Genomic DNA, 27,488 nt, shown 5'->3' with positions numbered 1-27,488 from the left:
TCTTGTAGTGAAAATGGATTTATGTGAAAGTGCAACTTGCACTTGTAGTGTCCGTCTGTGCTGTGCCAGTCCTATCACTGTCAGCCTCCTTCTGTTAGCAGCTGAGTCACATTTTCTGCAGTGAAGCCCTGCTTCTCCCTCACGGTTGGCATATGTCTGTGTGACACTCTTGTCATTGGATGGGCTACTAGAAAAGAGCTTCTTTATACTGTTCAGGTCACTGTAATGACAATCTCTTATGTTACCACTTCAGACGTGAAATTATCTGTGGGAGTAGTATATGGGTAATTTATATTTTCTCAGTTACAATACCCTGAAGTAAGCTTATTGCAGTCTCTCTTCTGGCACCCAGGCCCACTGTATCCAACTCAACATCACTAGAATATAGGCTACTTTTTGGTGTGTGTGCACGCACGGTGCTTCAGAGGAATTCTTTGAACTGAGAGAGAGTCTCTGACACTGTAGAGAGACACTTAACCTTTCTATATACAACTAACTTCCTCTCTCTTAGAAGATGGAGAGGATAAAGTCTATTAGCATGCTGATAGTTCTTTCACCCCAGGAGATTGCTTGCTGTCTCTGCCTGAATGGCCAGACATAATGCAAAAATGAAAACCCCTGATCATATTATAGTTATCATATTCCCTTAATTTCAATTTGAATCATATATGACTTGTCTTGGACCGTACCTGGTTCAATTGTACAGGCGCAAAAACTGACATTCTTACTTAACTTTTACTTATTCCTTATAAACAAAACGATTGGCTTCATGAGAGATTTGCTTGCATAAAGACCATAAAATCTGAGTAAAGTCTTCAGGATTTGGACTTTGAAAGGGCTGGAGAATGTAATGGACACTGGGTATTAGCACTGGATATTAGTTCTTGTTCTGAAAAGAAATCCAATATAAGGACCTAGTTTATAATTGTGAGCTGTGTCAGTGAATTTGGGGCCCAAGAAAATGGAGGGGGTAGTGTGCTACCCGCTCTAGTGCAAAAGCGATGTATTATGAAATGGAATCAGGCACAGTTCCTTTCAGTGCTCTAACAAGAAACCTGACTTGTAACACTGCTCTACAGCCAAAATGCTATCCAACTTTACTAATTCTGGGTCACTGAGAACGAAAATGATGCTTAAAATTGTTGATTGGCTCTAGTTTTCAAGATATGCTATTGGGTCAGTATATACGATCCTTGACTTGGGAATGGCAGAGGATAAGTGAGTTATAAAGGGAAGGGATCTCAATTTAAACCAGAAATGACTAAAATACATCTTTGACTGGATCTATGAATAAATCTATGAGTGGGTTTGGACAGTACTTGCTTTTTAGGTAAAACAATGAATGATGCAATTTGAAGCTGGTATTGTGTCATACATGATATGAATTGCATCATGTTATTCCTAGAAGTCATGGATGATGCAATCATAATGAAGCTTATATCACTCTGCTGAACAAATTGCCCTATATCAGATCTAGAAATCATACAGTGTCGTGTACTCTTATTTGTCAGTGTTTGATTTTGCAAAGGGACACATTTCTGTTTAGCCAAAGATGCCTCGTACTTGTGTGAACAGTGCAGATAACTTCTGCTATGTTTGTGGTGAAGTGACTTTTGCATCACAAAAGCGCAGTATAACCACTATGGTTAAGAAAGCCTATCACCTTTATTTTGGCTGCAAAATTGGAGATCAGGACAAGAGGTGGGCCCCACACATATGCTGCAACACTTGTGCGACAAATCTTCACCAGTGGTTGAACAGGAAAAGGAAATCTATGCCTTGTGCAGTGCCAATGATTTGGAGAGAGCCAACAGATCATACCAGCAATTGTTACTTCTGCATGGTGCCTCCACTTGGGAAAGGGGTGTCAAAGAAGAAAAAGTGGACTGTGCATTATCCAAACACCCACGGAGAAGGACTGCCGGTTCCTGATGCACCAGAATCATTCTCACTTGAGTCAGAAGAGGAAGAGGATGAAACTTCTGGTCCTGAACCATCAATGTCACAGGACCCACATTTTCTCCCATCCTCCTCCTCTGAACCACAACTCATAACACAAGGTGAACTGAATGATCTTGTCAGGGATTTGGAACTACCCAAGAGTAAGGCAGAGCTGTTGGGCTCCAGACTACAGCAGTGGAATCTCCTGTCAGGTGATGTTAGGGTTTCCATGTTCCGGACCGTCAAAAGGATCTTGTCCCATTCTTCTTCATGGAAGGTGATCTTGTAGCCTGCAACAACATCGATGGTGTGATGGCAGCCCTCAACATCGTTCATGATCCAGATGAGTGGAGACTGTTCATTGATTCATCGAAGATGAGTCTTAAAGCTTAAATTGCATAATGGCAATGTTTTGCCATCAATTCCAGTTGGTCATGCAGTCCATATAAAGGAAACCTATGACAACATAAAAAAACTTTTGAGGTGCATAAACTATGACCAACATCAGTGGCAGCTTTGTGGCGGTTTGAAGATTGTTACTCTTTTGCTTGGTCTGCAGACTGGATACACAAAGTACTGCTGTTTTCTCTGCGAATGGGATAGTCATGCAAGAGATTCCCACTACCTCAAGAAAGATTGGCCACTCCGACAGTCATTGGAGCCTGGGAGGAAAAGTGTTCAGCATCCACCACTTGTTGAATCAAGGAAGATTTTGTTACCATCCTTACACATCAAGCTGGGTCTGATGAAGAACTTTGTCAAGGCCATTGACAAAACACAAGCAGCTTTCAAGTACCTCCGTGGAAAATTTCCAAGGTTAAGTGAAGCTAAGATAAAGGAAGGTGTCTTTGTTGGTCCTCAGATTCGTGAACTTGTTCGAGATGATGCATTTGACCATGCACTGCGTGGCAAGGAAAAGACGGCATGGAAAGCCTTCCAGTTAGTGGCAATAAATTTTTTTGGAAACAACAAGGCAGACAACTACAGGTTGTTGGTGGAAAACCTCCTCAAGGCATACAAAAGCCTTGGTTGTAACATGTCACTAAAGATACATTTTTTGCACTCTCATCTAGATTTTTTTCCACCGAACTGCGGAGCAGTGAGCGATGAGCACGGCAAGTGATTTCACCAGGACATTGCAACAATGGAGAGAGGCTATCCGGGCAAATGGAGCCCATCAATGCTTGCAGACCATTGCTGGACAGTGACAAGAGATGCTCCATTTAATGAATACATGAGACAAGCCAAGAAGCGCCAAGTAGACACTGAATAGGACTAAACTATGTACATAATAGTTTTTTGCCTTTTGTTTCATAATAAATTTTATTTATATAACCCTTTTGTTGATTTTTAAAGTGTTACATAAACAGGACAGGTGAAATATTATCATGTAAAGCAACCATAAACACATGAAAAGACCTAGGTTTACAATTTATGATTAAAACTCTACTATCTACACCATATACATAGACATAAAATGTAAAAACTTAAATATCTTAGAAAGAGTAGCCAATCAGTTGTTTTAATTGTCATATTTGAATTCAGCACATCAAAATACATAATAAATAGCACATTTTATCTCTGAAGCAGACGACTTCTCAAAAATTGTAGACCAGTGTAACCTGTACCACCTGTGCTGTTCTAGTCCAAAGTCTGCCTTCATCTGAGTCTCCCAATCATGTGCACAGGAACTAATATTAGACAGTCCAATCCCTTTTCACTGCCACATGCCCCACATGCATGTGGACCCTAGTCACCAGAGTTAAGCCTAATATAGCGGGACTTTTATGAAGTGTAATGACATGCAGGTGCATTTATATTTTTTGGCAGATACTAACGATGTAGGAAGATGCTCAATGAGGACTGTGTTCTACCCTCAGATGTGAGCTGGCTCCTATTGATAATAATGGGGAGACCTGCGTCTGCATTTATATACAGAATGTGAATATTAAAGGTCTTAAGACCAACTTTACTCCTGGCTTACTCTGCTCTATTGCTAATAACAGAGGGGCCACTCATATCAAGTTCCCTTCTAATAGGGGACAAGAGCCACCAAAAATGTGGGCAGTGCTGAAGGCAGGAAGGAAACATGACTAGGGCATTTCACTAGGGAGCGAAATGATTCTATATAGGTCCTCATCATTGCATCTGAAGGACCTCCCATTTGTTTGTGGATTTATCCTTATAACACTCTTGTAAAGTAGGGAACTATTGTCTACAGATTACACTTGGGGGATCTGAGCCCCAAGGTCAGATTGTGATTTATCTAAGGTCACACAATCTGCTGCAGAGATAGGATGTGAACCCATATTTCCAGAAGACCATCCTTCCCTGCTCAGTGACTCCAGCCAATGGAATTTATATGGAGCCTTGTCCTGCACCATTAACATCAATGGGAGCTGTGAACAATGGTTTCTTCTTGTGTTTTTAAGTCTTGCTTTCACCTCCTTGAAAATGCATCAGCATGAGAGTAAGAATAGAAAGATGCCTCATCCATGAACTTCAGATCTGGATCTGAACTTCCTCAAAGTTTGTGGGTGAAAGTATTTGGCATTTGCTTTGTCATCAGTGGTGGTCAGTTTTTTCCTGTCCCCAATGCATTATGAGCAGAGCTGGTAGCACTGTCTATTAATAGGTTGCCTGACACTTTCCATTATAAGGCCCTGTTTTCAGTTGCTTATAATTTTCCCAATTTTAACCATTCAGGCTGACATTTTCCATGCCAAGTGTCTGCCTCATGCTGAATTATTTTGGAAAACTTCTGCCAAAATGATTCATCATTTTTAAAATTTATATGGGGGGGGATATCCCCTCAAATGATAGAATTGGAGAGGGGTGGAAAAGGAATGGGAGGGAAGAGAGGGGAGAGCAACATCTTGTCTTCATGCAGTAAGAATTATTCAAAGTTTTCTAACAAGTTAGACCAAATTTGTCTGAGATCCCTCTTCTCTGAAACATTACCTGCTCTTTAGCAGCGAGGTCAGCCAAGTTGCTGTGCCAAAATTCTATCTCTGGAGACATCCTGCTCTTCCATCTAAGCAATACAAGTCATTTGGCTCTAGCACTGCTCTAGAGAAACAAGCTTGCCATGGGTTGGAGATTTTCTATTATGATGGGATATATTCCAAAACACAGTTCTTGGAAGTAATTTTTAAGGATCCATTATCTCATTAATTCTCCCACTACTTCTAGCCAAAAGGATTGTATCCTGGGGGAACAGTCTCAAAACATGTGAGCCAATGTGGCTCTGGGAGACCCACGTCTCCAATAGCCATTTTTTTTTTGGGGGGGGGGGCAAGGCCTCTGCACTGTAACCTATGTGAGGACCAGTGTGAATGAAATTTCCTGTTGTAGCAGCTGCAGATCAACAGTAGAATTTTTTAATGTTTTACAAGGCACTTCCTCATTGGCTAATGTTCAAGGATATGCACAAATCTTTGTTCCGGGCCTTGTGCAGGGAATATAAATTAGGGAGAGTCTTTTGGGCCAGGAAACCAGGCTACAGCTGGTTGGGTGATTGTATGCAGTGTTGTCCATATCAACAGCAATTCTGGAGTTGCTGGTTCAGCCATTTCTGAGAATGAGGATAGAGGAAAAATACATAGTTGTGCCCATGTTAAAAATAATGGTAACTTTTTTGAAAAATCTTTCACCTTCATGCGTTGGAGCAGGAACCTCAAATTTGTCAGAAGGGTGGACTTTGTGTCAGGAAATGTGCCTTTTGTCAGACCTGTGAAAATCCACCCACATTTGACCAAGTTAGAAGCCTTTGGAAAAAAAATCACAATTTTCACATGCTGAATAGAGGCTTTAGTAGAATTTCACAGCTAAAAATTCCAAGGGTGCTCTGTACTGAGTGTGCTCTAGCTGTGAGTGTTCACAGCTGCAACTGAAATCAAAACAAGCTGTGTTTTGAACATATTAATTGCTACATAATGCTAAGCACTCTGAAAAATCAGGTTCTAGATCTCTCAGATAGGACACCCAATATTAGTAGATAATTTTGACCTTGATCTCTGTCTTGGTTCCCCGTCTGTAAAATAGGGATAGCAATACCATCATCTCTCAGGAGTGTTATGAAAATAGATCAGTTAAAGTTCTTGAAGCATTCAGTTGCTAAAATAAGCACCATGGAAAAGCCTATGAGGAAATTAATAATTCTGTGTTAAGAGCAAGATTTGACTAGCATGCAGTAAACAAGGCATGGACTGCATGTTGAGGAGAAAACAAAATATTGAATACTTACTGATTAAGTGACTATCCGTTCTGTACACTGAATGAGGCAGGGGGTCCTGGGGAAAAAGTAGAATGTAATATCTCATTCCCAAACCCGCATTTGCTGTTGCTGCTGCTTGTATCAGTGTTTAGTATAATTTGATTTACTACAATATGGATATTTTTAAGGATTGTGTGTTTGAAAATATTTTCTTTAATTACAGGTTTATATACTATTTTTTCCACCCTTTATTCAGTGCACAGATTGGATGCGCAAGGAGGCAGAATTAAGGTTGCATGGATTGCATGTATGTATGTGTGTATTTTTTATTTTATATATATATATATATGTCCCCTTGGAACATGTTTAAAATGTTTTTTCCCCTTAATTTCTTTATATGACCACAGTAAACAAGAGACTCAATGTAACAAAAATAAAACAATATTCTAAATGCTACTTAACTTCCCAATAAAGAGTGTTCATAGTTTAGCCTTAACTCATTCAGCTCTACATAAATATTCTAACACATTATGCATTAATAATATGTAACGCCACACTATATTCTTAAAGCTTTACAATATACCATAGGCATAACAGAATGCGAAAAGGAAGGATTTTCAATCTTAGGGCAAGGCTACACTACAAAATTAAGTCAACTTAAATGTTACACCTCTCGTGGAGGTGGAATTATTAAGTCGGTCTAGTGGGCGAGTTACGTCCGTGGGAGCTACATTGTAGTGTGGACGCTTACAGAGTTAGGATGTTGACTGGGTCATGTTAACTGGAACTTAGCTTTGTATTTCAAATAGTCAGTTTAACAATATTTGAATGCAGGTTTTCACCTGTCCAATATGTTTAAAAACATTTGGCAATAATAACATAAGATGTTACTCCTTTGACTTCAGTAGAGTTGCATGAAAGGGGTGTTGTTGTTGTTTTGGCCCATTGTACTTAAAAAAAAAAAAAAATCACATTACATATGTGCAAACAAATGAGGGTAAATCTTTAATGCGCCTTTTCTGATCAGATAGCATGTCAGGTTTTAATTTGTTGTAGTCCAGAACGCGATCAAACATTAATGAGATCTTGCCAAGAGGTGGTATTGTTCATAGAGTTCGCCGTAAGAGAATATTCAATATGGTGGATAATTAGCAAATCAAAGACCAATATAGTTTCATTATAAATCCAAGTAATAGTTGCAGTTGGCAATCCTGGACTTTAGCATGATGATGATTTATTATTGTATTTGGGTTGTGGTAAGTGTCTAGAGGCCCAAGTCAAGGATCCGGGTGCTTTTGTTCTTGTGTGCATGCATGACCCCACATACGCACACACAGTATAAAGACAAACCCTGCCCAAAGAGTTTACAGTCTAAATATAAGGGGAGTAGCAACAGGTGGAGACAAGCAGACGAAAGGGAGCACAAGGTAAGTGAGACTGTAACAATTAGTGTAATGAGCAGTAGTCACAGCACACCAACTGCATAGCCATTGCCTCTTTCTATCTCAATCTGGGTGTATTAATGTCTCCTTTATGATATTGTTAGGTTTGAGGCCACTATAAGATGCTCATCATCATCATCTCTGGAGAGCCCAAAAGTGGGCTAGGGCACTTTGCAGAAACAAGCAAAGATGGTTCTTGCTCTGAAGAGTTTAAAACTTTAGCTCTGTATTGACCACTGTAGTGAGAGTCCTACAGAATGCCTAGGGGAGGAGATTGCTAATTACAAGGGTAAGGTTGTGGAGCTAGCTAGTACACATTTTGGTATTTCCATTACATTCAATTTTTTTCTAAACTTCTGACTTGTCATAGATAGGACAACAGAAGCACTTTTTACCCTTTTAGGGAGCCATGATCCACAGACCATGGAAATCAGTGGTATTTGGAGCGGGGCCTGCATGACAATATGGAAATGGTTTGGTGAATGAGATTTAGGGAGGTGGAGAACTAGGGACTGGGTGTGTTGCATACCTATGGGCACAGAGATGGAAGTGAGTGAAGAAAGCAAAGGAATATTATTTGTGTGATGATCCCTCTTACTTTTGAGTTGACCTCATTCCTACACTGTACGTTCGGGTTGATATATACACCTCTTGGGTAGAGATCATGACCTGTGACCAGAAACCAAGTTGCTACTTGCATTAGCTTTACCTGTGCAGGCAAGAAGACAGAACAATATTTTGGAAAGCATCAGACAGTCCTCATAATACTATGCAATAGCTAGAACAGTCACTCTTTAATAAACACGATAGGGTTGTAACATTGTCCGGCCAGATGAGACCTAGAAAAAATGTAGGATAAGCCTTGTGAAAAGGTAGCACAGTGAACATAGGTATAATACGATGCACATTACTTCTCAGAGCATGGCTAGAAGCTGCTTTCTCTCAGGCCATGTGCATGTGGTGTGCTGCTCTCCTGGGATGAATGTGTCCCTCTGCCTCTGTGTTACTTTTAGTCAAATTCTCTTTGAAGATTTTGAGAATCCACAAAGGGACAACTTGATGTAATATTCATATTGACCTTTTCCTTAAAATATATTCAATCCTGATAAAGAAGCTGCCTTAGTAAAGTGTTGCTAGCTCTTGTAAATCTAAGGGAGATGTTATAATTGTTTTCTGTGTATTGCACTTTTTTAAATGTAAGTGGCCATATTTATCTCCTTCTGGTACAGGTGCTGATGCAGGGACCAAGGAAAAGCATTTTGCATTTCTAGGGCCAGTGTGGCCCTGGCACACTGAGCGTTGCCCTGACTTGCATCCCTGTTGTAATGGCCACTGTGGGCCACTGCAGGGGTGTAGAATTAGCAAGACCTGGGTCATTGCCCCAGTTCTTCCTCTCCGGGCACCCAGGGCTCCTTTGGAGACAGGGCCGCCCCACAACATTTTGGCATTTGAGGCAGGGAGCTCAAATGATGCCTCCTTGCTTGGGCCAAAACTTTGAAAGGTCTCAATTCTGCCTTCTTCCTGTTCTTCTCCTCTCATGGTACTGCTCTGCTACCTACCCCAATAAAGGAGAACTAACATCTTAAAATGCCTTGTTCAAAAATTTTAAGTAACACTTACATTTGCTGTTCAGGTGTTTGAAAGTTAACTTTTCTTGTCTGCATAGTAAACACTGGCATTTTTATCTGTTTGAATAATCAAAGTGGTGCTTTCCGTGCCTTCTTGGTTGCAAAGATTTGAACTGCTTCCTGCTGAAGGTCCACAGTCTGGGCCAGCTCATGCTCTATTGAGATGGTTGCAAGGGCCAACCAGCCTCTCCGGTGTCATTGTGGAGCGTAGATGTGTTTTTATGAACTTCAGCTTGGAGAAGCTGTGTTCTCCACTGGCAACTGTTACAGGAAGTGTTAGAAGTATGCGCAGAGCAACAAAAGCATTTGGAAAAAGGGTGGTCATCTTATTTGTGTACATATATTCCAGAACAGCCTTTGGAGTTGATCCTGCTGAAATGTATCCTGAAAGGGCTTTCAGTTCATCACCTAAATCACTCGCATTAATATCGTGCATGTCATCATGTGTCAACACTGTCTCTAGTGCCCTGCATTGCTGGTGTAGGTCTTCTTCAGGTATAGTGAGGAGTTTGGGAATATCATACAACATCCCAAATATATTGTTGTGTTCCTTGAGCTGCATGAAACGTTCTTCAGCTGACTGTATTGCATAATCTAGCACCTGGTTAAAGAAGTCAACTTTGAATTGTTGTTTGGAGTCTCTTATGGGATTATCCCATGCCTCATAATCAAAATGTCGTCTTCTTCTTTGGTGACTCTTGTATTCTTGAATGGGTGGGAAAATAGCTTCAGTATGAAGTTCCTCTGCCAATTTCTGTGCACTCTTCAGAACGTTTTGAAATCCCTCATCTGACCGGTAAGACTGTAGGTATGACTTTGTTTTGTCCAGTTGTTCCATTGCTCCAGATATATCAAGGTCAACACCTTGGAGTCTCATGCGTACAACATATATTTCAAACAGTATGTCCATGCCACAACACTAAGCCACACAGAAATTTGAAGTTATGTATGTTTCTGGTGATTCCATTTTCGTCTGCCACTGTTCTCCCACGAACAGTTCCTGTCATAGCATTATCCTCCATAATGGCAACTATGGCATCATCTATCTTCCCAATTGGTGTTTGATAGGCTTTATCGCCTCTACTCGACTTTCCCATCATGTGGCACTCAGTGGTTTCAGTGTCAAAGAGGATGTTCCCAGATGTTGCTTCAAAATTTGCCATCAATGAGTAGATGCAGAGAAAAATACATAGATGCTTTGAATTATATTAAAAAATTCAGCAGCCTCACTAGAAGCTGATGCTGCATCAGTGACCACCAAGTTCAATGAATGACAACTGCATAGGACAAAAAAAGCTTGAGGGTTTAACTCTTGGATCTGTGTCTGCACTCCTCGTTCTTTTCTCTAATGTTGGCACCATTATCGTAGCCCTGACCTCTCATGTCAGCTATCGCAATTCCCGTATCTTTCAGCTTTTTAAGAAGCACATTTGTCATACCAGCTCCTGTAGTATCATCAATGTCCATAAATTGTAGAAAATGCTCTCTGACAGTCACCATTGCAGGGACATTTTCACTAGGTTCTGTAGTTATTACAAAACACACCATTAAAGTCATTTGGTCCGTATGGCTGATGTCAGGTGTGCAGTCCAAAGTAAGAGTCTTGATGACTTCAGATCTGCCACAATCTTCTGTTTGACTTCTGTTGCCAGTAACTGTATGATCTCATTTTGACTTGTTTTTCCAAGGTAGTGGTGAGTGCACATTTCTTGGGTGGTGACTCTTCTTAGATGCTCCTGGAGTACAGCATCAAACTCAGCCATCAGCTCCACAATTTTAAGGAAGTTTCCATTGTTTGGCACATACAGCTGATCTGAAGTGCTGCGCAGTGCTAGGTTTTGGGTAGCAAACATTCTCACAATAGCAATGAGCCTTTTCAGAACATTTTGCCAATAAAGAGACTCTGATGCAATCTTCTCTTGATGCTGATCATTTGTGGTGGCCTTTAAGCTTAGTCTCATCTCAAGCTCTTTCCACCTATGAAATGCTCTCTGGTGATTTGCTGCCTTCTCATGGCATCCAGATTTCTAGCCAGATTTTTTCCAGACCTTTGTTCCTGTAGAACCCAATGTGACTGGAACATTAGAGATTTCAACAAAAACAGTATGCAGCATTCTGGGTTTTTGTGTACATAAGCCATGGCCTCTCCACTTTGTCACCATTGGGGCTTTCACACCAATAATGTGTTAGATGGAAACTTCTATTTTCATTGTCTTTGGGGAACATGACGTTTTTCACTTGCTGTGGCCCATGCAGTACAAGGAAGTCCCTCAGGCTACTGCTCAAGTGGGTCCACAGTCCTGGATCATCTAGACTTAAGGAACTAAACTCATCAGCAGCTGTTTCTTGTGCCTCCACCACACTCTTCTGTGATCTACACTTTTCTTCAGGAACGTGCATGGTTACATCCATTTGAGATGGAGATATGGATGCTGCAGTAGCTGCCAGGTCTCCTGCACTCTGACTAACTGGAAGATCAGGCATCTCCTCACCACTCACATCCTCACTGGGGCCGGAAGGCTCACCGTGAACATTTGTGTCTATGTATCTCAGGAGAGCTCCTTCCTGCTTAGATAGAAAAGCTTTCTTTGCTTGCTTTCTTTTTCTGAATGCTGCCCCAGAGGGGTGTGTTCTTCTTTCACTCAACTGCTGTTCTGTGCCAGCTATAGTGGCTCTCAACATTCAATTGAAGGGGACAAATAAGCAGGCTGGTAGCAGGGCCTGAGTGAGGGAAGATATCAGCGTCTTAAGGGCCTAACTGGCTCCTACTACTTCAGTTGACTGCCTGTTCTCCTCAAGTGAGTTCAGGGAAGCAGCAGGAAACAGGAAGCTCCCTGAGAAGCTGGTGTTAATCAGTCCAGACTCCTGGGTGTGCTAGAGAGGTACATAAGAGGCTCTTCCTCCTCTCTCTCCCTGTATCTCCTGCTGCTTTCTGTTATTCCCTCTCACCTTTTCTCCTGCCTGCCTGTTATGTCTCTTGTGCCCTCCTTCCTCCAGCACAGCACTCGACCATCTCTGTGCATCTAGAGCTGAGCGAATAAATATGCACCAGCAGCAGACACAATTTTCTACACTCTGGGTCCTAGTGGCCCCCCCCCCCCCCAGTCTAGCACCTAAGGCGGCCACCTCAGTTCTCATGGTAAGGCCAGCCCTGTTTGGAGGCAGTGCAGAAATGGTGGAGCCTGCTCTACAACAAATCCCTGTGCTAGGGGTATTCTTGGTTGGGTTTCTGCCTATCCTGTGGTGCAAATGGCCACAGTACAATGACCAGTAAGGTCCTAGGTTGAAAGAGTCTCATCTCTGCTTTCTGTGGGGCAGTGCTATTAGAGTGAATAACGCACTGGGCGCATGCACGCGCTCTCTCTCATGGCAGTTTATATCTGTTTTTCCTGAATCTCAAATAAGTAATTCTGGCTGAAAGTACAATGCTTTTTCTATTTTGTATATGTAAATCATAACACTTAGGAATGTGCAGGGTCCAGTCCCAAATTACACAAGCTGTTTAAATGGACATTTGCTCATGAAAAGGAGGGTCTTTGGTATTCTCAAACTTATACTTTCTTTTCTTTCTTGCCCTGCTGGGTTCATATATTCACCTGTTCCTAGGATCCTTATTCTTTCTGAATTATCTTCTTTTCTTTGGTGGACTTTGTGTCAGAAGGGGTTTCTGGTTACCATATAGGTCTGGTATGGCCAATTCTAGGAAGCAGTGTGGCTGAGTGGCTAGTGCACTGGAGTGGGACTCAGGAGAGGTCAGGAGTTTACAATCTATGTATGGTACTTATGTGGCCTCAATTAGTGTAATATATGAGTACTTCATAATCTTTGTATTTCTGCCTCCCACTCTCTGTGAGGTAGGGCACTGCTAGAATCCCCATTTTACCGATTGAAAACTGGGACACAGAAGTTAAGTGATTTGCCTAAGATTACACACAAAGTTTGTAGCGGAGGAGAGACTTGAACCTGAATCTCCCAAGGTCTAGGGGAGCACCTTAATCACTGGACCATCTTTCCTCTGTTCTTTTGATCAGAGACATCTCTTTTTATGCTTGTACAGTGCTTGGCAAAATGGGATTCTAACCATTTATAATAATAAATGCGTTAGTCTTACAGATCTGTTACATGCACATAAGGGCAAATTTTACTCCAGCAAAGAGGGCTGCTATAAGGTGCTCCCCCCACCTTAAACTGGAATATAAATGTGGAGGGATAAGTCAGCATATAGGGAAGATGGAATTCACACCCAAATTTCCTCTAGTCCCCTGAACAAAGCTCAGACAATCAGGCTTTGAATAGGAAGTTTTAGAGGGTTCATTGCAAGACAGATTCTAATATTACAAAAACACTGTTAAAAATGATGGTTTCAGTTTGAACAAGAAGTCTTTGCCACAGTACAGTTTTGCTGGTTTTACAAGTCTGTGATGCCATCACTGAATGTCACAGGGGGTGGCATTAGGGTCTCTAAGCATCAGGTTTGAAATACCTAATCTTCCTCAAAAAACAGATTTGAATCGCAGCAGCATCTCTGCTCTTTATCCTTTTTGATTCGATTCAATTAAACTTTATTCGCATGGCAAGCTATACAACTGCTGCCAACTTGTAAAAGAAGAAAGACAGGTTCCCCTCAGGTGTCCATTGGAGGCATGTATGACACATCCAGAAGAGGTTCTGCATTGCATTTGGAGTTTGATCCCCCATGTCCATTTGTCGTCTTTAGCCGTTACTGATTTGGTGGCAATTTGCTACATAGCATGATGCCATCACTGTTGTGTCTCTTCTTTCTCCCAGAGTTAGACACATCCATTAAATTGCATACTTCATGTGTGGCTTTCAGGTGAGTTCTTAAGTAGTCAAGTCATACTTGTTCTGCTTGAATACTAAAGTTCTCATAGGGCTCTGTGTGAGAGTAAGGATTTGCCAAGGTGTCCTTTCCAAAAGTTCCCTTCCCCTTTGTTGTCCATGTAGCTCCCAGCATCCACCCCAAATGTGACTGTACATCAGTGGGGCTGTATACACAAGATATAGTTTGTAATGTGCTTTGGGATGAAATGTGCAAGATATTTTTATTAGTGTATTATACAATTCATTGTAAATGTCAAACAGCTCAGCTTAGAATAGCATTCTTACAGTAACCATCAGAGAGAGTATGTACAGGATGTCTGTATAGTAATTGCATCATTAAATCCCTCAACTTTTCTAAGACAAAATATACTCATAAAGTGGGAATTGAAAATGTAGGTTGCCCTTTAAAATAAGGGTCCCAAGCATTTTCAGTGACGTAAAGGTGCATGCTACATTAAGATGTGCACTGTGAAGTTGTCCAAAGAACGAGATATGTTTCCCTACGGTATGTGATAGACACTGCTACAAGTTACACTTGTGATGGATTTCAGTAGGACTTAAGTATCTGTTTATTGTAAGGTTTCAGAGTAGCAGCCGTGTTAGTCTGTATCCACAAAAAGAACAGGAGTACTTGTGGCACCTTGGAGACTAACAAATGTATTAGAGCATAAGCTTTCATGGACTACAGCCCACTTCTTCGGATGCATACAGAGTGGAATAAATATTGAGGAGATATATATACACACATACAGAGAGCATAAACAGGTGGGAGTTGTCTTATGCTCTCTGTATGTGTGTATATATATCTCCTCAATATTTATTCCACTCTGTATGCATCCGAAGAAGTGGGCTGTAGTCCACGAAAGCTTATGCTCTAATAAATTTGTTAGTCTCTAAGGGTACATCTACACTACAGCGGGGAGTCGATTTAAGATACGCAAATTCAGCTACGTGAATAGCGTAGCTGAATTCGACGTATTGCAGCCGACTTACCCCGTTGTGAGGACGGCGGCAAAATCGACTTCTGCCGCTTTTTGTCGGCGGCGCTTACTACCACCTCTGCTGGTGGAGTTAGAGCGCCGATTCAGGGATCGATTGTCGCGTCCCGACGGGACGCGATAAATCGATCCCCGAGAGGTCGATTTCTACCCGCCGATTCAGGCGGGTAGTATAGACCAGACCTAAGGTACCACAAGTACTCCTGTTCTTTTTGTTTGTTGTAAAGCATCAGGGCATTTTAGAAGGTAAGAAGACTAAGACCATGATTTTCAAAACTGACTAGAAATTTTGGATGGCTGATTTGAGGGGCTTGATTTTCAGAAGGCACGTGTTCAGTACTTTGTGAAAATCAGGCTCTTGAATGTGTCTCAAGTAGACATCCAAGTCATCGATGAGATCTGAAAATCTTGATCTTAGCCTTTTCCCCCACGGAGCCTGCAGTTCAACTGTAGATTTAAAAAAACCAAGCATGTGCCCGAGAGACTCTACCACAAAGGCAAGCAGGAGATGACCAAGGATATCTCAGAAAGGCTTCATCCACTGATGGCTGTAGGAAGACTACCTGTTCGTTGCTAGTCATATGGAGAGAAGCAGCTTCAGGCAGACGCTAACCTGAATTGCAGGAGAGAGCAAAAAAGGACAGCTGGAAAATTCAATAGAGCAATTTCAGTGTAAACTGAGAAGAGCCTGCTGTGGGAGAAGAAGGAAATGAGGGGTGAAATCTAGTTCTGTTAAAGTCAATAGAAATGTTGCCATCAGCTTCAGTAGGGGCAGGATTACCTCTGAGGAGCACAGGCATGGAGCGTAATCTCTCTTCTGTGGATGCTGCTTGGAAGATGTGAGGTTGCTTGTGGTGCCATGGAGGTCATCTTGGTGTACCCCCTATCTGTCACACACAACACCACAGGCAAGTCCTGCCTCACTTTCTTTCACCGAAGATATAAATGAGTCCAGACAAACTGTTTTAGGTCACTTGAGGAGCTGGCCATCAGGGAAGCCAAACAGATGGGTAGCCTGCCTACCCACCCACTAGATGGGCAGCCCAGGAACCCAGCCACCCATGGAGCCTGGAAATCCCAGCTTTCTTGTAGCCAGCCTGGAGGGTTACCACAGAACTGAGGAGACTGAGCCGGGGAGCCAGGAAACTTGGGTTCCCTGGCAGCGTACCAGACCAGTTGCTATGGGCTCCTTAGCAAAGTTGAGTAGAGGGTCAACAGAAATACATCATGGCAAAGTCTGACCACTGGTCAGACAATCCTCACTTGACACTGAGGATCTAACCAATTGCTGTGTTTCTAACCTCCTTTATTTTATTTTTTTAAGTAGTTGGGTAGATTTGGACATCTGGAGGGAATGGGATTTTTTTTTAAACCCTTTCCAGTTCCAGGGCCAGTGTGGTAGGGGATAGCATTTGTCTATTAAATTATTTTCTTCAGGTGGTGGATGCACTAGAAGTATCCATGCTGTTGATTTGATCCCTAACTGTTTTTTGAAAGCAATGGCCATTGACAGTGTGGACTAGTTGAGGTGAACTTGATTGCTATAGAGGGGTTTTAGTTCATTCCTTTAGGGATGTTTTTATTTGGTGGTGATGGAGAACTGCATTTCTGTCTTGAAGGCCCTTGTTCAGGGAGTCCCCTTATCGATGATCAGTGCTGTTCAGTGGGGAAGTGAAGGCAGTCAGAAGATGTGAGACATATGGCTGAACCTCAAACCAGTCAGAAGATGTGAGACAGATGGCTGAACCTCAAACCAGATGAAGAGGTCTCAATCTGCAGGATCTTGCTTGGTCTCCGGCTGCCATCTTTGTCAATGGGATATTCCCAGGCAGTTTTGCGAGGATTATAACTGTGGGCTACCTGTGACTCTAAACCTGAACATCGATGACTAGGCTTCAGTGGTGGCGTCAAAAATTAATTTATTCATCTCCAAAGTATTTTGAAGTTTATAAACTTTTCTTCCAGATGCACATGTTGCTATGGTGATCCACACCTTGGCAACCTTCAGGCTTGGATTACCCAAGCTATGGCAAAATGGGGCAACACAAGAGTTCGAAAGCCTTTGCCTGAGAGAGTTGGTAATGCCCCTGGCTGGCTGTTAACCTTGCAACACACTTAACATCTTAAAGGTAATTATTGTTTAAAGTCTTTAATACAGGACCAGCCTATGTGATGATTTTCTGCTGCCCTTTGTCCCATCATACTTTTTGTTAAGGTCATTGTAGTAGGATCTATAACAGGTTATATTCCTGAGAGGCTGAACTTTATTTGACAAGAGTCCCTGACTCAAGAAATGCTTTTCCCACTTCCATTTACATCAAGGGAAAATGTGCCATCTTTAAGATTCAAGACTCTCTTTTTTTTTTTTAAACTTTGTTTAGTTTTGCTTGGGGGATATTTTCTTTGCTAAAAGTTTGGGGTTTGCTAAGGCAGTCAAAGGATTTCAAAGTTGGTGCCAATTTTATTGCTGTTGGACAGAATTTCCAAGTGTGATTACATTCTGCAGCCTTCCGTTTTTGGGTGCCCAACTTGAAACCCACTCTAAAGGAGCCTGGTTTTCAGAAAGTGCTGAGCACCTGCTTTGTGAAATTCAGGCTCCTTTAGGGTGACTCAAGGACATGCTGTATATTCATGAAATGCGCATCCATTTAGATTTTTCTTAGCGTACATAAGAAAAAGATCAACCTTAACTGAAATTTTGTAGATACTTAGGGGCACATTTGGTGCATGCTTTTATGCGTCCATATAAATGATTAATAGTAATAGTATCTATGGAATGTCAAAAGCTATTGCATCAAGGAGCTGGAGGAGTTTTGAGAAGGGTGGTGGTTTATAATTTGTATTACTTTAGTCCCTAGAAGATTCAAGCTCAAGGCCCCATTGCTAGGTATTGCAAACATAATAGGAGGACTGTCCCTCCCTCGAACAGCCTACTGTCTAAAATAGACAAGAAGTACAAAAGGTGGGAGGAGTAGACAGAGAGAGGAAGTGACTTGTCTGAGGTCACACAGCAGAGCAAGGAGAGAACCCAGGTCTCTTGATTCCCAGTCCAGTGCATGAGCCATTAGACCATGGAACTGTAAAAATAGGAAAAATAGAGTATGAGGAAAGTGATGGAGAAGCTCACTTTTGCTGATTAAAGGAACATCAGTGTTTGAATTTAGAACCAAAGTCAAATCTGTATTAAAGCCTAAATGAAGGAAAACTCTGAGGTTAAGGACTTGTTAACATTGTCATATATGGCATTTCTGTATGAAATCTTTGCTCCATTTGAGTCTTGTGGAACAAAGTTATTTGGCTGTCCACCAGGCTGCAGAATTCTGGGGAACAAGATGAACAATTCCTGGGTAAATAATGATTCGCTCATGTAGTGGGTCAGCTAGTGGACTTACAAAGATCTGTAGATTTCCTTCTTGTAACTTGCTATATCTTCCGCCTGTAAAGAACCACAATGGAAGAGTATATGGGCATTCCTGGCTCTGCATGTGATTAGTACTTGCATCTAAATGATCATACATATAAATATGTATAACAGTATTATTAATGTGAAAGAGTATGCTGGCTGTCTTACAGAACACGTAGAAGCTTAGATTCCTGCCCCAAAGAGCTTACTGGGACAAGACAAGTGGAGTAAGAAACAGGGAGGAGGGAATGGTCTGATTGAATATAGGAATTGCCATACTGAATCAGAATACTGGGCTAGACGGGCCACTGGTCTATCTCTGTGAATACCAGTACCAGAAGCTTCAGAGGAAGGTACAAGAATCTTTGTTATGGAGAATTTATAGAAAAAAACATACCCACTAACTGACAGGGATTGGCCTTATGCCCTGAAGCATAAGGTTTTGTATTCCTTCTAGAGTATTTTGTCATATATAACATAACTGGAGATGTTCTCATTTAACTATTCTCATAGTGGGAAGGGATAGCTCAGTGGTTTGAGCATTGGCCTGCTAAACCCAGGGTTGTCAGTTTACTCCTTAAGGGGGCCATTTAGGGATCTGGGGCAAAAAAAAAAAAAAGCTGTCAGGGACAGTACTTGGTCCTGCTAGTGAAGGCAGGGGACTGGACTCAGTTCCTTCCAGTTCTATGAGATAGGTATATCTCCATTTATTATAAATGTCTAAGCCTTTTCTGTAATCTACTAAGCTCTCAGCCTCAATGCTGTCTTGTAGCAATGAGTTCCACAGATGATAATGGTTGAAAAATGACATAGGAGGGTTACAGAAATAAGAGCTCATGTGATTACTCAGTTTTAGGCATGCACCCATGTCGTTAAAGCAAATAGTGGTTTTGTCCCTTTAAGGGAGACTAGGACTTGGGATGAATGGCATTTGGTGAGGTTCAGCTCCTGTGGGATGAGAAAACAGGACAAAATACATGGCTGACCTAAATGACTCTAGTATCAGTTATACAGTGGCTCATTGTTCGGGGGGCTTGATGAAATCAGAAAGGGTTGGATTTAGCTACAACGGGAAAGGACTTAAAGGATTTAAAAAAGTAAAATTCACAGGCTGGATTTTTTTTTTTCCAACCAGGTAAAGAAATAGCACATTTGGATTTGTGAGCTTGATGTTTATTTTAATAGGAGAAAAATAATATTGAACACAATTTATGCAACTAACTATAATGTACAGCTGAGAGTGGAATAAAGCCATACACCCTGGATTTTTATTTTATTTATTTTTTATTGTACACTCAGCTCTTTCCGCAATAGCTTCCTTTTCCATCATGGCACAGCTACTCCTTCCTGAGTTGGAAACCATAATGGATCTCTATATCATACAGAGTTTGGAGGACTTATTCATTTTTCCTGCAAAACTTAAATAAAGTGCAAAACTTTCAGCCCATCAATCCTTTAGCAAGCTGTCCAAGGTGACATTTCATTAGCACATTTTGTCAGCGGATAAATCGCACCGCATGCACTGAAGAGAAGGTGGAAAACATCCAGTCCTTTTTCATTAGATCCATCCCAAGTTGAACCACTGGAGATTACATACAAAAAGCACATGAGACAGAGGAAGCGCTATCCTGTCTATAAACTGCATTAATCATTCATTCCCTTCCGAGTGCCTTAAGTCAGTGCCATGTCTCTGGTTAGGCCCCAAACTGGCTATTCAATTTTGAGCTGCATGACAGATACATTTCAAGGAAAATCACAGACATAACGACTGCTGCCAGGCTTGATAAAGTCCTCATTCATCAATTAAGAAGTTTCCAATAAGGGGAGATGGATACAGCAAAATAAGGCAGATCACATGGTAATATGTGCTGTGTTTTTGTTTTCCCTCACCCGCCGTGCGCACGCGCTCTTGCTCGCTCACTCTCTTGCTGCTTTTGCTGATTCTGAGAAGAGAAATAAGGATGTCAGCGGGGAGCTTTGATTCACTAGGATGCACTAATTACCTAAGGGACTGGGACTACTTTGCTACTCCACCTACACTAAGTGACAAAGGGCTAAAGGAAGATAACAAATACCATTTGCTGTGGTGTGGAAATGCTGATTTTTCACTTAGTGAAGTTTTTAGTGGTCAAGCTGAAAATATTTGTGCCAATCAAAGGGGATCTGTATAACCACAACAACAACAAACACCCCTTAGGTGAACTTCTATAAAATATACCATGCTCATGAGCAGAGCTCCTAGCGCGCACTGGGGTAGATTGATGAAGGTAAGGCAATTAAAGGGACACTGTCAGGTTAAAAATCATAGGTCAATTTGTAGCTTGAAATGACCATCTGGGGTACTGAGTGGTGAGGGGCTATGCTGCAGTTAGGAATTCCTCAAGAAATTCTACCAGCATTCCTCCTGGGGCTGCAGGGTGGCACATGGTTCTGTGGGAGCTCTGCCATACTTTGAAAAGGGGCAAAGTGTGCCCCATTCAACCTACTTCCATTGGATAGTGTTGTTGGGGGGCAAAGGAGAGAGGGACAGTGTCTTGGCCTGCTCTCACCCTCTCCCTGCCCCCTTGGGGCTTGCTAGCAGCAGTTCTAGCCTGGCAGAGTGCTTACCACTATCCACCAGGAATGTGGCTGGCCCTTATGCAGGCTCCTGGTGCCTTCTCTCCCCTCTGGCATCCATGCAGGGCTATTCACAACCTGGTCCCATGTAGGCTAATTTCCAATCATCCGTTCTTATTTAGATTGTTAAAAGAGGATTTGTGAAAAGCATTAAGGGGCAGTTTTCCATTGGTCCCTGAGAAGTGCAAAGGGGAAAGAGATCCCCTGGAGAACTCCCAGTGCAGGGGGGCCTTAGTGTGACCAGATAGCAAGTGTGAAAAATCGGGATGGGGGTGGAGGGTAATAGGAGCCCGTATTAAAAAAAGCCCCAAATATCGGGACTGTCCCTATAAAATCGGGAGATCTGGTCACACTAGGGGGCCTCCTCAGCCAGCTGTTGTGATGGCTCTATGCTGGCCCTGCCCTTGATGTGCATGGGTGGCTTGACGAGTAGGAGAGGACCTGGCCAGAGCTCTGACAAGTCTCTTCTTCCTGAAGCCCATTGGGGGCCACTTAAACGAAGTGTAAGTTAGAACAGCCATGAGGCTGCTGTAGCTGATGCTGAGGACTTATGTTTTCCTCCACCACAATTTTCTGCCCAGCTCAGGAACAAAGGAATAGATCATTGTGTCCCTAGTTTTCACTGTTTGTGCAGTTTAGTTTCTGGGGCAATGAAAATACATACATCAGTTTTATTTTCATTTGTAATCCCTTTCCTGTTATGTTCTTCTAGCACCTGATTATCTCAGTATATGGTTGTGCTGGCATCAAGGTTTCAGCCTAAAAATACAGTTTCAAATTCAATTTTAAAAGAGAGAAAAAACAAACAGCTATGTTTAGTAAAACCTTTTTCTCGCAAAAGAAATAAATGTAGGTCCCTACAAGTGGATCTTTCCTCTTCTAAGTCTTTCTTACTCATATGATTGAATAAAGAGAAATCAGGCATTTGGAATTTATTTTTTCAAGTTCCCAGAAGTAACAAAATAGAATGGAGACATTGTTTAAGTTCTCAGCTTTTGTTCAGAACTACTCAGAACTAACTGACTGCTCTGATATTAATGTCTGTAATCTGGGTGTCAGGACCTTTTTCATGTTATACAACTACTTTAGGGAGCATCTTCCTCCCATTAGATTCTGGCAGTTGAAGGCTCTCAAGGGGTGTGTGTGTGTGTGTGCGTGTGTGTGTGGGGGTGCATCTTTACAGAGAAATCTTCGCATAGGAATAAACTCAGTTTGTATTTTCTGGGTTCCTTTTTCTATTGCTTCTGAGATTGTGTGTGATGAATAAATGATTTTCTACCACCTTCTCCACAATCTCTGATGTTGCAGCCTACATTTATAACCTGACAATCCATTATTATTATTATTATTTATTACATCCTCCTTGCACCACTTTGAGGCACAGGGTGGAAACTAGACTCTTGGATCCCTCTCTGTCATTAGCGACTGCTTCCTTCTGTTCTGTGGGGTTGAGATTAACTGTTCTGCCCTCCCCGCTATAGTTCTTTTTCCATTGGGTGCCCTAGTTTCCTCTCCAGCTCTCGCAGCTGTATATTAGCACTGGGAGTACATTTGAGTTGAAAATTCTCAGCTTTGGCCTGGTGCCACATGTCACAGATCTCCATATGTTAAAGTTAATAGATGTCTTTCCTACCCTTGATGTCACTTCCTTCTTGAGGTTTCTGTTACTGTGGAAATAATTGTGCTGTCATAACTATGTAGGTTGAATTAGGTGCATGAAATAGGCTGTGAAATAGTGCATCTTTTTTAGTCATGAAGGTAGCTTTGGTAAATAACACATGTTTCAAAAGTTACAAACATGAAAATAAAAGGATTTGATTTTAATTGATTATAGTTCTCCTCTTCAAAGAAAGAACCTGTTTAAAACTCACCATATTTAATCTGTAATATATAATCTCTGTCATGGAGATTAACTCTAGAAGAGTGAAGTTCTTGTTCAGGAGCCTGTGTGGACCAAGAGTGTGAATAAAGGTCTAGTGTTTAACTGGCTGGAGTATTTTTTTTTATTGTTTTAATTCAGGTCTGTCACCCTGATAAAACTGCATTGTATTAAATCGAATTGAACTGAAATATTGGTAGAAAAGCACCAATTCCAGTAAAGTTATTGAAACGGCAATCTAGGTGTGCAACTGCATGGGCAAGAGGGCTTCATTCTCAGGAAAAATAATTGGTCTTAAAGGTCACCTGTACAGTCTCAAAAATCATTTTGAGGAGCAGTTCTCATTGGGTAGCTAGAGCCACTAAGTATTGCTACAGCTCATCCAGCCCTGCAATTGATGTCCCGTTTTTTAAAGTATTGTTCACAGTGCCCTAGGGTTTTTTCTTCCTCATAAAATTATATTTGGATTATACATATTGTTATAAAACCATGGTAACTATACAAATGCTAATATAAAATTATGACCCAACATGTTTTACCTCAGTAAGATCTTTGTTACTCTGGTTACGATAGGTTTATTCTAGTTATAAATAGAAATAAACCACACTGTAGTTTTATCTTAGTATCTCTATCATAACCCGAATTTGCTTTAAGAGCAGTGACTCTTATCATAGTTGCTTTGTAATAAAAGCTTGTGTTTTCTTTTGTCGTTGCTCAGATCTCATTCCATTGCTCATGTGGCAGGTAGCACTTACAACGAGACTAAAAAAGTTGGCGGGGGGTAAAAAGGTGGCAGCGGGTTTCTTTAGAAGGTAGAAACCGTATTAAATGTTTATCATTATTTTTGCATTGCAGGGCCCATTAATTCATTGATGTTTGTAAAGAATTTTGAGATCCTTGAATGAAAGATGAGATTTTTATACATATATAAAAATGTGTGTGCCACTATATTATATGCGAAGTATTATTTATATTATGGTTAAATCTGAACTTTTTCTTTAACGGTAACAATAACCACTTGAGTCAGTGGGTACTGATCCCTGTAATGTAACAATGGTATCTGCTTTTGGAACTAACCTATGTCGGATCCTTATACTCAGGTTTGATGCGAGGAGTCTTTCATGATGTTGGATATTGATTTTCATGAGGGTTGGCTGAAGATTTTCCATTTAACTTTTTTTTTTGATGGGACATTAGCTTCTTTGACACAATGAAAACTCTCCATGAAAGTGTACTTTCCCCCCCAAAGTGTTTTGTTGTTGTTGTTGTTATAATTTTCCATTGAAAACCTGAAAACGTCAGTTTTCAGAAGAAATGTTTTTCATCATCTGGAGGCTGTTGGGATTTTAAAAAGGAAAGGGATGGGTGTCATAATCAGAATACACTTTTGCTGGAATATTGTTGAAAACTAGAGCCAATCAGATTTGTTCTTGTGGAAAATTTCAATAGAAAAGGGGGAATCTTTTTGTTGAAATTTTCAGAGGAAAGTTTCCACTTTTCATTTGAAAACTATTTTTTGTTTTTTCAGCCAGAAAATTGTTGGTTTCCATTTTTTGCGGAAAAGACAATTTTTTTCTGGTGGGGGTGGGGAGAAGGAATAATCTTTCTACCAGCCCAGTTTTTCACCAACATTTCAAGCAAAAGCATGTGTTCTGATTATTCCTTCCATCTCCTCTCCTTTTAGGATCTCAACATCCACATACACAGTGAAAAATATTTACTAAATAGCTGGGGAAATCAAATGAGCCAGTTACTTTTGATCTCAGAACTGATATTGCTGTATAAAGCAACCAAAATGCCCCCTACCCACATCAATGGGTGGGGGAACTTCATGGGGCCAGTGATAAAAAGGGAACGCTCACCAAGGCACAATAGGTAGCTCCTCCCCTGCGAGTCTCTGGCAGCCATTGGCCAACTCGGGGAGAGGGGTGCTGATTGGCCAGCATTCCCCAGGATTTAGCCCAGTGCCGTGGTCATGTGGAGCCTTGGCTCTGTTGCAGCAGCTCACTGTACCCACCTGAACTAGGAATGGGAACCAGCACTGACATATGCTGTGGCTCTAGCTGATTGATTGCCTGCTTTAGGGGGTCAGAATGGAATTTTTGCTTCCCATGGGCCAATTGGCAGAGGACCGGACCACTCTCTTGCCTTCCTCGTAGCACCTTCAAGCCTCAGGGTGTGAAGCAGAAATGCACTTAGTACCTAACTGATGCACTGGGGTGGAGTTGTTGTTTGTTGCAACTTGTGGCTGGTTTTCAGTGCGGTTAAGAGGTAAAAGCCTTGGGGTCATGTGATTGGATCAGACCTTGTTGCTTTCACAGGCCGAGGTCAACCCTTGTGACCCTCAGAGGCTGAGATCCCCACCTTGCTGCTCTCTTTGTCCCCCTTGTAGGGGAGAGAGTGCTAGGATTCAGAGAGAGCTGAGTCCTGGGGGGATTAGGATGAGGAAAGTCGACACCCTTTTACAGATTATACTGTAAGAAGCCCTGGCATCAGTTATGGGTTATAGGGTAAGGAGCAGTAACCCCCACACTGGAACCATTTAAATGCCTGGTATAGGAGAGTATGGGTGATGATAGCACCTCTTTCCTGTGTTATAATTTAATAAAAGTTGTAGCCTGCTGTCACTGGGCCTTAGTGGGTCACAACTGAGAATACCAAATTCAGGACAAACTGCTGAGAAATAGGGCAGACACACCCAAAACTGGTGGTTATTCTCCCATTAAATATATCAGGCCAGCAAGAAAAGTAAACTTCTGTTTCACCACACTGGCTAATAAGTCAGAAAAGCAGTCTCCTTAGGCATTCCACTCCTTGTATCACCACCAAAAACAGTAGACTTAATGATGAGTGGTTATTTAAAACCAATTTCATCGACCAAAGAGTGCTTCTGATCCCAACGGACCAGCCACATACCCAGGTCAATATAGAACTCAGAGCTTACCCAATTATCACACTGTTGCCAATCATTTTGTATCTAATATCTAAAGGTTTATTTATAAAAGGAAGAAAGAAAGGTGAGAGTTAAATTTGGTTAAAGGAATCAAATACATACAAGAATTGCAAAGTTCTTGGGTCAGGCTTATAGCAGTGATGGAATAAACTGCTGGTTTGTTAAGTCTCTGGTTGCTTCCAAATGATTGGAAGGTCCTCAGTCCCTTGGTTAGAATGTTCCCATTAGTATAAGTCCATAGGCCAGTGGTTTGAGCAGGAAAGAATGGAGATGTTTCCAGGGTCTTTTATAGATTCTGCCATGTGGAGGGAAACTCATTGTTCTAGTTTGTGGAAATTTACAGGTAACAAGATGGAGTTTGGAATCACATGGGCAAGTCACATGTCCATGCACGCTTCACTTAGTCATAGTAGATGCCATTAGCCATACTCTAGAACATTCACAGGAAAGTCCATTAAGTGTAGATAGGTATCTTCCATGGTCCATTATCAGTTGAGTGTTCTTTGATGGCAAGTATCAAGGGTAGCTGTGTTAGTCTGTATCCACAAAAACAATAAGGAGTCCTGTGGCACCTTAAAGACTAACAGATTTATTTGGGCATAAGCTTTTGTGGGTAAAAAACCCACTTCTTCATATGCATAGAGTGAAAATTATAGATGCAGGCATTATTATACTGACACATGAAGAGAAGGGAGTTCTTTGATGGGATATTAAACTTGAATAGTTCCTCCACACTGTGTTGGTGTTACCACAGGAGCAAATATTTGAAATACAAGTACATAGTTAATATTCATAACTTCAGATACAAAAATGATACATGGATACAAATAACATAATCCTATTCAGCAAATCATAACTTTTCAATAGACATCATCACAGGCAAGAAACAAAAAAATCATGACCTGTCCATGACTTTTACTAAAAATGCCCATGACTAAATCGTAGCCTTAACAATGAGTCATTCATATTTCTGTAGGTGGATATTGGTGATGGGCACATCTCAAGAGGTTCAGAGACCAGTATCATTTTGGTTCAGTGCACTCAAGCACTGGATAACTATTTAAACCTACCTACCACTTTTTTAGCCCCAAATTGTGAGAGTCTGAAAAGCTCCCAAAAATAAACATTGACATCACCATGACTTTCTTCCTCTGGTTGGATCAGAAAATACTACAACAGTCTTTCTTCTGGTATTACAGTACTTGGGTCTCAGCTACCGCAGAGAGGTGTATGAATTTGAAATACTATGGGGGGGTGGGCGGAATGAGTAATCTGGGTTGAGATTTTGAAAAAGTTTAGCTTAGTTCAGATTTGGTGTTGGTTTCTAGTGCAAATGGGAATGTTAATTTTTTCTAAATTGTTGATATGTAACTGTTAAGTGAGGATGAATGTCTTAAAAGCATAATATCAGGTCACAAAACTGTAAAAAAGGTTAAATTAATCAGATTCTTTATAAAAGCTCTAACAACTCTCCATGTAAACCACATAGAATGAAACTTTTGATTTTAAACGGTTAACTTGCAATATGGGGACTCCCCTGGAATATTTTCATGGCTAGGAACAAAGTCAG

Source organism: Trachemys scripta, chromosome 6 (genome assembly GCF_013100865.1).
Source record: "Trachemys scripta elegans isolate TJP31775 chromosome 6, CAS_Tse_1.0, whole genome shotgun sequence".
NCBI lineage: Eukaryota > Metazoa > Chordata > Testudines > Emydidae > Trachemys > Trachemys scripta.
The sequence above is the reverse complement of the archived record's forward strand: the minus strand, read 5'-3'. Positions refer to the sequence as shown.